The sequence below is a fragment of the Miscanthus floridulus genome, chromosome 9, assembly GCF_019320115.1.
Source record: "Miscanthus floridulus cultivar M001 chromosome 9, ASM1932011v1, whole genome shotgun sequence".
NCBI lineage: Eukaryota > Viridiplantae > Streptophyta > Magnoliopsida > Poales > Poaceae > Miscanthus > Miscanthus floridulus.
Genome location: NC_089588.1, coordinates 31,111,563 through 31,126,018, shown reverse-complemented (window position 1 = coordinate 31,126,018; position 14,456 = coordinate 31,111,563).

Below are 14,456 nucleotides of genomic sequence, written 5' to 3'. Positions count from 1 at the left end.
TGGGTAACTCCGTGGATAGCCTTGGGCCTTCCCCACGCGCAAGTGGGTCTCCGACGTGCCTCTCGGCAAGCCTCTCCTGGATGCTCCCCGCTGTCTTCACTATCAAGCTTCCGGCCGAAACGTCACGGGCCTTGTTTCCTTTGGTACACGGTGGCGGCCACACCACAAACGCGGTTGGTGTGATCTTGCAAGACTTCAAGCCCCTCCGATGTACAACACTTGTGCTCACAAGCATGGGGTGGCAAGAGGTATACAAACCTCACTAAACACTAGGCAAACACCTAGAGCAAGCGCATAAGCGGTGGTCTAATCAACCTAAGCACTTCGCAAAGCACTTATGCTAACCACCTAATAAAACACTAAGCACTATGCATGTGGAGATCACTAAAATGGTGTATCAACACCCTTGGTATGTTTCCTCAGCCCCACACCACTCAAATGGCCGGTTGGGGGTTGTATTTATAAGCCCCACTGAGAAAGTAGCCATTGGGGTCAAATTCCCGCGAAACTGCTACTGACCGGACGTTGAATCGTCCTGACCGGACGCGTTCGGTCGTCCCGACCGTTGAGCCGGCAATACACTAATCGGACGCTGGCCAGCGTCCGGTCGCCTGCCACTGGACGCGTCCGGTCGCAGAATTGCCGCTCTGGAACCTTACTATAATCGATCGGACACTGCTGTTCTACGTCCGGTCGGTTGCCGCCAGCGTCCGGTCAGGGATCTGGTCACCTGTCTGCCGAGCCACTTGCCCAGCGTCCGGTTGCTTGTCTAGTGTCCAGTCCTGCATCCGGTCACCTTAGTGAGCTCATTTCTTCGCGATCTTGCGTACGGCTTGGTTCCAATCTTCATGCTTGGACTTTGCTTGATCTCTTGGGTCTTCTCTTGTGCTCCTAAGGTCTTGCTTGGGGTGTTGGTCATCGGATCATCACGTCGCCTTCGTCCAAGTCACGTCTTGCACCCTATTGAACTACAAAACAAACACTTACAAATTCATTAGTCCAATTTGGTTGTGTTGGTCATCAAACACCAAAATCCAAAGTAAATGAGCCAAGGGTCCATTTTCCTTACATTGCCCTTTTCTTTATTGTCCTTCTTGCTATGCACTTGGTAGGACTCATCATCATCACCATCTTCGGAGCTGCTAGATAGCTCACTTGAAGATGAATTGGAGGCTTTTGCTTCTTGTTCCTTCTTCTTTCTTGCTTCTCTTCTTTTTTGTAGCACCTTTGGTGTTACAAGCTCGCTAAGCACTGATTTGGGCCTAAGAAAAATTATCTAAACAAGTTCCTCAGTTTTAATGATTTAAACTCTCACGAAATGATGAACAACTCTTATGTGATTTACCTTCTAGTTGGGAGGAATCAAATAAAAACCTAAGTAATTCATTTAGTGCATCAAATTGTTAGTGAAAATCGTAATAAGAAAAATATGATACGTAGCTTTAATTGTTGGGCATGAAAACTATTTTTATAAACAAAAATCAAATATCACTTGTATGTAGCGCTTAAATAAAGTTTAGAGTGCAAGTGAAGTAGGTGGAAATGTAACATTCACTTTGGGAGAATAAATACTATTAGTTAGTATTTTGGGAGTTCAGAAATCAAACTTGGAATTAAGGAGGGTCATTTTCGTTGTTAACTAATACTTGAGTTTGTGTTAAAAGTATCATTCTTTGGTGAATTATATTGAACAAACGGGTTAAATAATTCTTAGATGTTTTGTTTCTAAGAGTTAGCATGAAGTATGAGCTAGGTCATGACATGTTGTCTAGTTGAAATTGACGAGGCTTAGATCGTTTAAAAATTCAACCAAAAGTGTTGAGGAAGGTTAGTTCTAATCGAACATCGAATTCGTTAAGTCCGAAATGATAATGGACAATGCTATGTTGTCATTTAAATTTTAACCAAAATGCTTAAGCGATGGCTTCATCTTTTGACATCGTTGGTCGCACCAAGGTGAGTGCAAGGCCTTGGTATAAGTAGTTGTGCTGTTGGGTGGTGTGCTGCTCGCGCAAAAAAATTCTCCAAACTACGTTGGAACGCGCTGCGAACTATGGTTCGGTGCCCGGTTCACGAACCGCCGTTCCGTGTGATGAACTCATGTTGGCACCTCCCTATCTCACTCTCTAGTCGCTCTCTAGACTTGAGGTTTGTTTCGCCAGCTAGGTGTTAGTACCGACTTTAGGTTAGTGGAACCGGTTGAACCCGAGTTGAGTTGATCAGCAGCTTTTGTATTGCTTTAAAAACTGTGCACATCACCGCTCATTGTGGCGCAGCCCGTGTCCGCGGTCACCGCGTGCACTGCCGTTCCGACCCTTTCTTGGCTGTGGTCATGCCATGGTTGGCCTTGTGGGCTACCGGCAGCGCGTCGAGATGGGGTGGCCTCGGCCGCCACTATGGGCCGACTGCGCTGCCAGGCTGCCGTGGCGTGGCCGTCGTGTGCGCGCTGCTGGCCAAGCCATGCACGGGCCAAGTCATGGCCGCTCAGCTGCTGGACTGGCGTGGCGCTCGTCTCACTGCTCGAACCACCTACCAAGCCAAGCTCGACGCCGTCGCATAGCTAGCTGCATCACGACGTCGCGCTGCTGTGTGCGCGTGGCCGCACGTGGGCACGCCTTAATGGCTCTGTCTAGGCACCGGCAGCCGCATCGCTTCCCGAATTATAATGCACGGACTGTGGCATCCTAGCTCAATTCAGCGCCATTGTAGCAAGGACTCATAACCAGCTAGCCGTTCCGACCGCACCAGTTACCTTAGATGCCCTCCATCACGTAAATTCGAGGTTCTGCTCGCCGCGGGCCATGTCGCCGCCATGACCAGGAACGGGGAAGAAAGGTAGGATTGTAGTGGTAATAGTTCAATTGCTCATGGCTCTGAGCTCATCTCGACTCCTTACAGCTGATGCTCACGTCGTTTGGGCCAGGGTGCTCACCACTGGTGCGGTGACGCGACGGTGCCACGCCTGGAGCACCGCCGACCTCACTACGCGCACGTGGCCAGGCCACCTCAGCACCCCTCCGCCTCAACCGCCACCGCGGCGAGAATTCCGGTGAGCCGCTGATGCCTCTCCGCTGTAACAGAACCGCCCAATTTATACAAGATCAAGTACGGCTGTCCCCGCTAACACGTTGACACACACATACTTTCACTCATATAAACCCGGTAGTCCGCCGAGTGTCCCGAAAGACCTCGGTAAATTAACATCACAACCAAGATCGCGTGATTAAGCAAATACACATCACATACGCAGGGTTGCAGCGGAAATTAGTATTACAAATGGATTCACAAATAATAGTACAAGTTTGGGTTGCAAAACCGATTAGTGAAAACAACATAGCTTTCAATAGATTATATTAATATATTTTCCAAATACCATGCTAGCATAAGTGACATCATCCGACAAAAGCATATAGATGAGAAGTAACTATAGAATCACCGAGCCCATCGGCGGTTAGCCACCATCTTCAACAGGCCGAGAACTTCACCTGCAACATGGTGAGATAAACCCTGAGTACGAGAAGGTACTCAGCTAGACTTACCCGTCCAAACCAGAAATAAAAGACACCAAGGATCATGCAAGGCCTTTTAGGTGGGCTAGCTTGACACAGTTGCATAAAAGAGCTTATGATTATAGTAACAAATTTAAACTTAGCATCAAGCTTATCATCATTTACCTGTCCACTAGATTAGCACCTGTACTAGAGCACTCACTTATTAGGAGCAATCAATATTAACCATAGCAGGTATAATAAGGCTGTCGTCATCATATCACCATTTCCGAACCATTAAGTTATTAAGTGTATCTACATTGGAGATAAGCCCGTCAAGTTCTCACTAACCGGGAGAGACGGCGATTCGAATCGAATTACAACTCAGCTGAGGGGGTATTCCTAACTCTCACCCTGGCATACTTTGCAAGGGTAGCCGTGGGTCACCTTTGGAACATCTCAGGAACTAAATTCGCGGGTTCGATCAGTGCCAGCACTCTCAGGGATTACCCTTCTGCCAGGACGATCAGGACTTTTAAATCACCTGCCCTTGGACTCACGCCTACGGCTCCCTTCCGAGGCACACTTTATACTTATCGACTCCCGGCCTGAGGTGAGCTACTCGGCTTCGCGGTCGGTCTTCAGGCCGGCCAACTAAGAGAGAGGCATGCGTTCAACATGAACAGGAAAGGCTCCAAGAATCAGTCCTTAAGCGACACAGACGGAGTCACTGCAAACCGGCAAGCCTCCGTCCGGTCTTCATTTCAAATTAAGACTGGTTCTTTTCCACGATAGCAAATATAGCCAACCGTGCCACATGTATCATCCTATATCTCGCAGGTGACAGGAAATCACCCGACTTCTACCGCATTTAAGCAGGGCTAAGCACTACTCGAGCCTGAGCTACATAGGATTCAGGGTAACAATATCTGGACAAGGAATGGGTAACCAATGCAGCAAGTGTTTGCATCCAACACCTAAACTTAATGCAACAATATATGCAATAATAATACTGTAACTGCAGTTCGGAAAATAGGAGGCTTAATATGCTCCGGGGCTTGCCTGGGATCCGACACGAATTAGTCAAGTTAGCTTGCTCCGTCTTGACGACGTCTCCACTCTAGGCATGCACTCCAGGGTCCTTCCATCCTCGGGAGGGATCCACCAACACCATCTTCGGGTTTGGCTCCAACATCTCGTCCTTCACGTGGTGCATCTAGCGTACCTAGATGAGATGCAAGATGCAAGTGCATGAATATGAAGAATAGTACCATGAGACGCATCACAAATAGCAAGCAAGACAAGCATCGTTTACACTAAACACACTTAAGTACTTTGCGATGCTTAACTTAACATCACACAATCTATCATGCTAAGATAACAAAGAATATTATACATGGCACATAAGTCTCACAAGATCTCAGGTGTATTTAACTTAATTACCAAGGACGTGAACCACACCTAGCAACATGCAAAGCAAGTCAAGGTGAAGCAACAACTATAACCGGAATATGCCAATTTCTGGACTTGCAAACAACAGCTTCATAAATCAATCATATCTGGAGTTTTATAAATCCAAATGATATAAAACAAGACATTATGGAAAGCTTAGGAAATTATCCACATTTCATCTTTAATCATCTCAGCATGATTCCCAAGTTATCATGACCAAACATGCTAATATTTTAAGTCTGCGTAGAATGTAATCAAAATCTGACAGTAGACTTATTAAGCATGCAACTCCTAAACTATCAGACCTAGGATCATGAAAATTTAACACAAGCAAGATAAGATAATCATCTACGACTTTTGTATTTACCAAAACTACAGTAAACATCATTTACACCATGAAACTAGTTGCACATGTAACACTTGCACCAGCAGCCTAAACAGCAGAGGCACAGCTATGGACAGAAACTTATAGGAAATTTAGAGAAGCATAAATGGAGTTCTAGACCTCCGACAAACATGATTCTTAACTTTATGGAAAGCTTATAAAGTTACCTACAACTTTCTTATTATCATCTTAAGATGATTTCATAGTTAACAAGGTCAATTAAACCAAGGAAGACATCTATATCCAAAACATGAACAGAAACTGATATGCTACTTTAAACAGCTATAAGTTGAGTTCCACATGTCCAATAAATATGGTTCTGGAATTTTTGGAAAGCTTAACAAATTTTGAACAACTTTTCTATAAACATCTAGAACTAATTCTGCTACTAACAAGGTCACACATGGCACACAAAGCAACCCTATCTGGGTTTGGGCAGAAACTGCCACAGTACTTTAAACAACTATAGCTAAACACATACTTAACCAAAAATTGTGCTCTTTAGCTTTTTGAAAATCTTATGAAAATTACTACAACTCATTTATTATCAACAAGGCATGATTCATAACTTAACTGAGCCAAACAATGCATACATGCAGAACTATCCAGAATAGAAGCAAAGCAGCATATGTCATTTGTTATTTTTCATATCTCTAAATTGATCAAGCCTAAAATCCTGAAATTTTTACCACACATCAAACATCACATGAGTAGCATGCCACAAAAATTTCACTTCATTTGGAGCCCTACAACTGCAGTTATGAAAAAGACAAATACAACTAGAATTGAAAACCTAGATGCATAAATCCATTTTCACAGCTAAAATTTTAAACTAAAACATGAAAGATTATAGATCTACTGCATAGAAAACTTCACAAGGATTCCAAAAAGTCCTCATTTGCTATTTTACGAATTTCCTATGATTTACTATGAAGTTTTAAAGTTTTACCCGATTTACAACAAATAGGTCCTCGGAAGCACTATTCACTTGAGTCAATGACATTGCAGTTAGGCCCCTGACTTTCGTCGAATTCTAGTAAACAGTCCCTGACGGGATTAGGAAGCAGAGGAGGCACTGTGGCTCGTCGGTGACGGTCGTAGGGGGCTCGTCGGCGATGGTGGAGCGGCGGCGGAGCACCGGGAGGCCCGCGCGCACTCGCCGGTGGCCTCGGCTTGGCCGACATTGTCCTAGGAAGGTCCAGCCACGTGCATGGGCGACATGCCTCAGCGGCGGCCCACTATGGCAGCGGCGAGGCGACGCGGTAGTGGCGTTGTACGGCACGAGCGCGGAGCTGGGCATGGGGAGGCCGAGGGGCAGCAGCGCTGGCGGCAGAGCTTCGCTTGGCGGCATAGAGGAGGGAGTCTGGCAGCACGGCGTTCATGGCAGCGGCATGGTGCCGTCTCCTAGAAGCAGGAGAGGGAAGGGGAAGGGAGAGGGGGAGATTGGAGAGGGCAGCGAACTGAGGGCGTCGGGGCGGTCTTTATGGATGTCGAGCCCTGACCGGAGGGGCCAGCGACGACGTACGGGCGCCACGGCGCATCCACGCGGCGTCGCCGGTCTGTGGCCGGTCGGCCACCGAGCTGGCTTGCGTCTGAATCAACGTCCACGTTTCTCCGACTAAAACTCCATTTTCAACGATCCATAACTCCAAATATGTTCGTCCTTTGCCACAATTTCAGTAATACAAGATGTAGAGCTACATAGGAACTACAACTTTGTCAACATGAGTTAGAGCTGGATCGACCTAGATTGGGAGTTACATTGTTCCAAAGTATGAACCCCGAAACTGTAAAACAGCTTAACACTTAGCAAAATTTGCTAAGTCTAAAACAGCCCCAATTCTGCCATGTGGGCCACTTTTGAGGGTGTTCTGATCATTTTCATGAGATGACCATAAAACAACTTTTGTTCCTTAGCAAGTTTACTACAACTTTTCTTAAGGGTGCTCCTCCATGCAAACACTCCAAGCTGCACTTTTTAAATAGTCAAACAAAACTAGTTCTAGGGTCAACATGAGTCAACTAGGGCTTAGAAACCTAATTTGGACTAATGACCTTTATGAACATTGTTCCTAATGACATTATAAATGTAGCTAGGGTGTTTGGGTGGGTCACCACATTCATTTGCATGTGATGCAATTGCTCTAGCTTCTCAAATCAATTTAAACATGCATTTGCAACACATGGAATGTTAACTCGAAACAAGCGAAACAATCCGTTGAAACACTGGACCCTAGTACATGGGACATGTACAACCCCTCTAGGGTACTAGGCATAACACACAGACACCACAGAAGGTACAAACATACATGAGCAGTAAAGAACACCGTGTTGCAACATGGAAACATAGAATGATGCACATGTGGTAATGATATGAATGTGCTTATGTGATGCAATGCAGATGCACCAATGTAAGGCAAACACCAGGGGTGTTACAGCCCTCCCCCCTTAAAGGAATCGCGTCCCGAGATTCGGTGCGAAAGACTTTTAAGGGAAGAGAAACTTGTCATCCAGTTCCCAACATCAGTGATAGCATTAGGCTACTTAACTTTGGAGTATCAGAGGCTAATTTGGTCACGACACTTTCTGATACTTGCTCTTCGTCATAAGCTATTGTCTGAAGAATTTCCTTCGTTGGCGTCCATAAAGCATCGTTACATTGGAAGGAATCCAAGATAGCACTGTCCTGCGTACTTCGTCCACGATGTACGAAGAGTGATACAAGCGTAGACTAAATACTTGTAACATCTACTTCCCTAGTGGATATAACATAGACAGATGGACTTTGCACTAGATCGCAGTCGGTTGACGTATATTCCTTACAACGGGGTTATATTGGCTCCTAAGGTCTGAAAAGCAGTTCTCTACTCAAGTGGCTTGAGCACAACTTCTCGTAAAGGATGTGATCATAGACTGGGTAAACATCTTTTGAGGGTATGAGAAGCTAGTTAACCAATATCCAAGTTGGTTGAAGCGGTGCAATCACTCATATGTCAACTGATGGAAAGCTACATAATGTTCCATGTGTGCAGTGCTCTTTCTGGTAACAACACTGTGTTATCTGAGTCTGTTGAGTGAGTGGTAAATGTAATAGCTGACTCAGTCAGCTCAACGTTCCCGATGATCATTCCTTAGGGAGCCTTTGGATCCAAGTTGCAACAGTAATCTGGGTTGAATCTGAGGCAACCTATTGGGTAGAAACACATATAAGGTACCAAAGGCATATCAGCATTGGAGAACCATTGACGCAGAAGGATGTTAGCGAGGCTTGGAGGACAATATAAGTTGCAAGTAATCACAAAACTAGGGACTAGTTCACTACCAAGCAGGTTAAGTAAAATTTGCCTTCGTGGTGCAGTTGCACAGCAAGTTGGGTTTACTTGCATCGTAGCAAAACCAGCTTTTTATAACTATATTTGACATCGAGGCTTCCATTCTTAGGCCAATAAATATCTCAAAAACCATAATCCAAAAATCTATGGTTTGACACCTTTCCAATTACTTTCGAATTGTAAGGGCACAATTTGACTTCTAGAACACCTTGACTGCTCACGCATTGCTGATCTAAGAGGGCAAAAGCAAGGCACATAGGGGTGCAATTAATCTTCTCAAGGGGATGGAGGGTTGTCTAACAGCAATACACCTACAAGTTGTAATTTCTTGGCATGAATTACAAACACAACCGTCTAATGCAAAGGATGATCGCAGTCACAGCGAAATTGCAGATTATGTACCATTTTGTTTTCTATTCATATCTCACAAACTAGTGATCCATTGTGCATGAATTTTGGTAGGAATATAGATCCATGGGTCTTCTAACTACTCACCAAAATTCAACTCAACCGGGCAACGTTTGATCATCCAAACAATTCATCTACCAAAACTGCTCGGTTCTGAAATGGCAGCAAACCGAGCCGACAAGATATCTCTCAAATCCGATGTTTTACTCAACCAATACTCAAACTAACTTAAGACATTGAAGGGTCCTAAGCAAGGAATGAGATCACCATGTTTGGAGTAAATCCAACTTCGTTTGAGTCACTAATCGCCGGCTTGAAGATAACCGGTTTAGTGCCACAAAATCTGGACAGATTTCGTGTTCTTTCTTTTCTTTGCTTCACACATTGAGGTGTGTGTTTTGCACTCTATAATCTTTCTCATAGCAGCAATAGCCTTTCTCTAGCTGAAGATGGAGGCTATAGTCTTCCTGACATGTTTCTTAGGTAACAATTTCCGCCGTTGATCTAGACACCAACTTGACGATGCACAAGCATTGGACTTGTGGGCTATTTTCATAGGGCGCAAGGCATTACTCCACATGGAAGGCATTCCTACATAGACAAGGAACCGTTTTTCTGAATTTTCTTTGGCACTTCGTCCAACAGAACCTTGAACAAATCCGTTTGTGGTACCCAGGGGCACCATGATGCTGATCGAAACTAGGGATGTGTTTTTGCTAGCTCCTACATAGCCGATACAACGTCTTGTACTATCTGTGTGATTGTCCAAGATGGAATTGACTTGATAGCATAGGTTTTGGAAACAAAGCAGTAGCTGCATTGCTAAACGGCTTGCTATTACCTTGCTTATCATTGCTCTGCGAGACATAACCTTCGTAATTAGCAAAAAGTTGTCACCTAGCTGGAGGTTAAGCTTCTGACTAGTAACTAATCAGTTGTCTCTCAACACTCAAAGTTCCAATTTCTTACTCTTGACCAAAACAATAATTGCAATTGAGGCACAAACAGACGGTTGCCAACGAAGTCAGCAGACAAGGGGTCACACTAGAGATTGTTGATTTCAACTGTATGACCATCATGCACCTACAGATCAAGAACTTGAACGGGAGGTTCATGAGCACCCGATGACCTATTACACCACATGATATCACCATACATTATCATTAGATTGATAACTTGTCCAACATTAAGTGTTGGGTACCATTCGGATCCAACATGGATGACATAAGTTGTTCACTAGGTGACGGACGTCAATACTAGGACAACCAAGTGGAGTCACTTGTCTACCACCTCTTGTAGTCTGTTAATGTTTATGTCAGTGACCAGTTCTTCAAAGGGTATCCTTTTTGTGACTTCAAAAGTAAGCTCTACTACTTTTGGTCTGATATATGGATCTTCGATAAGATATAGAGAGATAACCAAGGAAGAGCTCACGTGAAAATAACACATTGGTGCAGTTCTGCAATGGATCATGACTAGAAACCTCGATACCTGCGCGCACCCAGTAGCACAACCATGTGCCGGCCGGCCACAAGGAGGCCCTAGGTTCCGTCGTGGCACCGTAGTTGCTACTCATAACACCATTACTGATCACACACCCAAAGTGATTTTTTTTTCAAGTTGCACAGATTGGGTCATAAGAACAAGCACTATGCAAAGGAGGGATAGCAAACAAGGATAGTCACAAGGTTAGGAATCAACAAGGAGGCGATCAGAAGGTCAAAACACAGCGCAAAAGAACATAGCCTAATTGCTGAAGGCAACTAAGCAGGAGACTCTTGCTTAATTTCCATATATGCCTCGTGTCCACCAAAGTGATTACCAGATAAAGATTAACATGAGATTTGGTCCTGTCGAGCAGCAATAGGAGATCAAGACTGATAAACATCCAGAGACTTGAAAGGGTTGGAGGCAAAATAAATGAGATTCGAGGGACAGAGCCATTGCACTGACTAGGGATTGAGTTGATAAAGCAATGACATGATCTGTGAGGAAAATGTTCCAAGGCTAGGATAGATAGCGATTAGCGTTGCACCAGATCATCTATAAACGAAGGAGCAATAAGATCTAACAAGGATTTTTGAGCTGGGTCCTCCCACACAGGAGCGGGACAACCACGAAACATGCAAGCATTCAAGGAAACTACGCTTGGACCTAAGGTCAAGCAAAGGCATAGATAAAGTCTTCATAGCACAACGTTCAAGGCTAGCAACCACGTGTACAGGCTCAGGCTCCCAAGAGAGAACCTAATTGGAGACGACAACTGTGCGATTACATAACTTGAGCGTTGTTTTAGGATAAAGCTATTCGACACTCGTATGCTTATTGAGGACAAAAAGGGTGACAACTACGACACTACCAAGATAATGAGCATCCACGCCTACATCATGGTCTTAAGCGAGCATTTCGAAACACTCAATCCAATTAGCTTAAGCGACTATTACTAAGCACAAAGCTCGTACATAATAAGCAGTCACCTATAGTAACACCACTACACATAAACATGCGAACCTGGTGGTAAGGTACTGTTATCTTTTATTTCCTTTTTACGGAGTAGGTGGATATCTCTACACAACTAGTTTTACTTACATTTAGCAATTTAGTTTTCAAAGGGGTGAAGTTTTGCTAATTAATAACTTGTCATCTATTTCCTTTGGAAGCAAGCATACAAGACGAGCTAATCACACACTAACTTCAAGCATAGCTATTTAAGCAGCATGGGATAAGGCATTTTGGCTAGCTTCACACAGGGAAAATAGTGACATCACATTGATCACAAGTTACTTAGCATTAGAACAAGGTGAGGGAAGCATATTTATGCACAAGCACAATCATGATGCATGCTCGTCCTATTTGTCCTCACAAAATTGCCAGCCTAAGGTGGCAATCACGTTCTATGTCGGTGGCATAACACGTACTCTCTCGATATATAGCTAGTCGTCAGCTATATTCAATCTACGCATTCGTGGTTAGCGTACCTACAGGCAAATTCATTGCAGCCCATCCCCATAAGAGATAAATAAGTACACAATGAAGGTAGTAAACTAAGATACTCTCCATATATACATCCCCAAATGTATATACTTCAATATCCATAGCTACCCGATAAATATACCCGCAATTAAGTACATTCATATATACATGTGTGTAACATGTAAATATTCCAGTAACCAAAGCTAACTTTCCCCTAGACCGACAGTTGGACGGTCATGCTCTCACAACTCACACTTACCTGGGCGTAGAGGCAATTGATCCATACATTACCATTCAAACGAATGGCATCCATACAATAGCACGCCGTATGGACGACGAAAGTAAAAACCCCCATGTTAGTACTTAGATAGCCACCTAATAGTCCTTAACTGGGCATAAAGGAGGATGTCGCTAGCATAGTTTTGCAAATTAGTTTTGACAAATTTGCCTGTAGCTAAAGTTTTAGTTAAATAGGCTTTTTAAAACCAAAACTTTGTTTTAGAAACAAGGTACATGACAGTATTATACTTAATCTTGCTCTGATGCCAGCTGTAACAGAACCGCCCAATTTATACAAGATCAAGTACGGCTGTCCCCGCTAACACGTTGACACACACATACTTTCACTCATATAAACCCGGTAGTCCGCCGAGTGTCCCGAAAGACCTCGGTAAATTAACATCACAACCAAGATCGCGTGATTAAGCAAATACACATCACATACGCAAGGTTGCAGCGGAAATTAGTTTTACAAATGGATTCACAAATAATAGTACAAGTTTGGGTTGCAAAACCGATTAGTGAAAACAACATAGCTTTCAAAAGATTACATTAATATATTTTCCAAATACCATGCTAGCATAAGTGACATCATCCGACAAAAGCATATAGATGAGAAGTAACTATAGAATCACCGAGCCCATTGGCGGTTAGCCACCATCTTCAACAGGCCGAGAACTTCACCTACAACATGGTGGGATAAACCCTGAGTACGAGAAGGTACTCAGCTAGACTTACCCGTCCAAACCAGAAATAAAAGACACCAAGGATCATGCAAGGCCTTTTAGGTGGGCTAGCTTGACACAGTTGCATAAAAGAGCTTATGATTATAGTAACCAATTTAAACTTAGCATCAAGCTTATCATCATTTACCTGTCCACTAGATTAGCACCTGTACTAGAGCACTCACTTATTAGGAGCAATCAATATTAACCATAGCAAGTATAATAAGGCTGTCGTCATCATATCACCATTTCTGAACCATTAAGTTATTAAGTGTATCTACATTGGAGTTAAGCCCGTCAAGTTCTCACTAACCGGGAGAGATGGCGATTTGAATCGAATTACAACTCAGCTGAGGGGGTATTCCTAACTCTCACCCTGGCATACTTTGCAAGGGTAGCCGTGGGTCACCTTTGGAACATCTCAGGAACCAAATTCGCGGGTTCGATCAGCGCCAGCACTCTCAGGGATTACCCTTCTGCCAGGACGATCAGGACTTTTAAATCACCTGCCCTTGGACTCACGCCTACGGCTCCCTTCCGAGGCGCACTTTATACTTATCGACTCCCGGCCTGAGGTGAGCTACTCGGCTTCGCGGTCGGTCTTCAGGCCGGCCAACTAAGAGAGAGGCATGCGTTCAACATGAACAGGAAAGGCTCTAAGAATCAGTCCTTAAGCGACACAGACGGAGTCACTGCAAACCAGCAAGCCTCCGTCCGGTCTTCATTTCAAATTAAGACTGGTTCTTTTCCACGATAGCAAATATAGCCAACCGTGCCACATGTATCATCCTATATCTCGCAGGTGACAGAAAATCACCCGACTTCTACCGCGTTTAAGCAGGGCTAAGCACTACTCGAGCCTGAGCTACATAGGATTCAGGGTAACAATATCTGGACAAGGAATGGGTAACCAATGCAGCAAGTGTTTGCATCCAACACCTAAACTTAATGCAACAATATATGTAATAATAATACTGTAACTGCAGTTCGGAAAATAGGAGGCTTAATATGCTCCGGGGCTTGCCTGGGATCCGACACGAATCAGTCAAGTTAGCTTGCTCCGTCTTGACGACGTCTCCACTCTAGGCATGCACTCCAGGGTCCTTCCATCCTCGGGAGGGATCCACCAACACCATCTTCGGGTTTGGCTCCAACATCTCGTCCTTCACGTGGTGCATCTAGCGTATCTAGATGAGATGCAAGATGCAAGTGCATGAATATGAAGAATAGTACCATGAGACGCATCACAAATAGCAAGCAAGACAAGCATCGTTTACACTAAACACACTTAAGTACTTTGCGATGCTTAACTTAACATCACACAATCTATCATGCTAAGATAACAAAGAATATTATACATGGCACATAAGTCTCACAAGATCTCAGGTGTATTTAACTTAATTACCAAGGACGT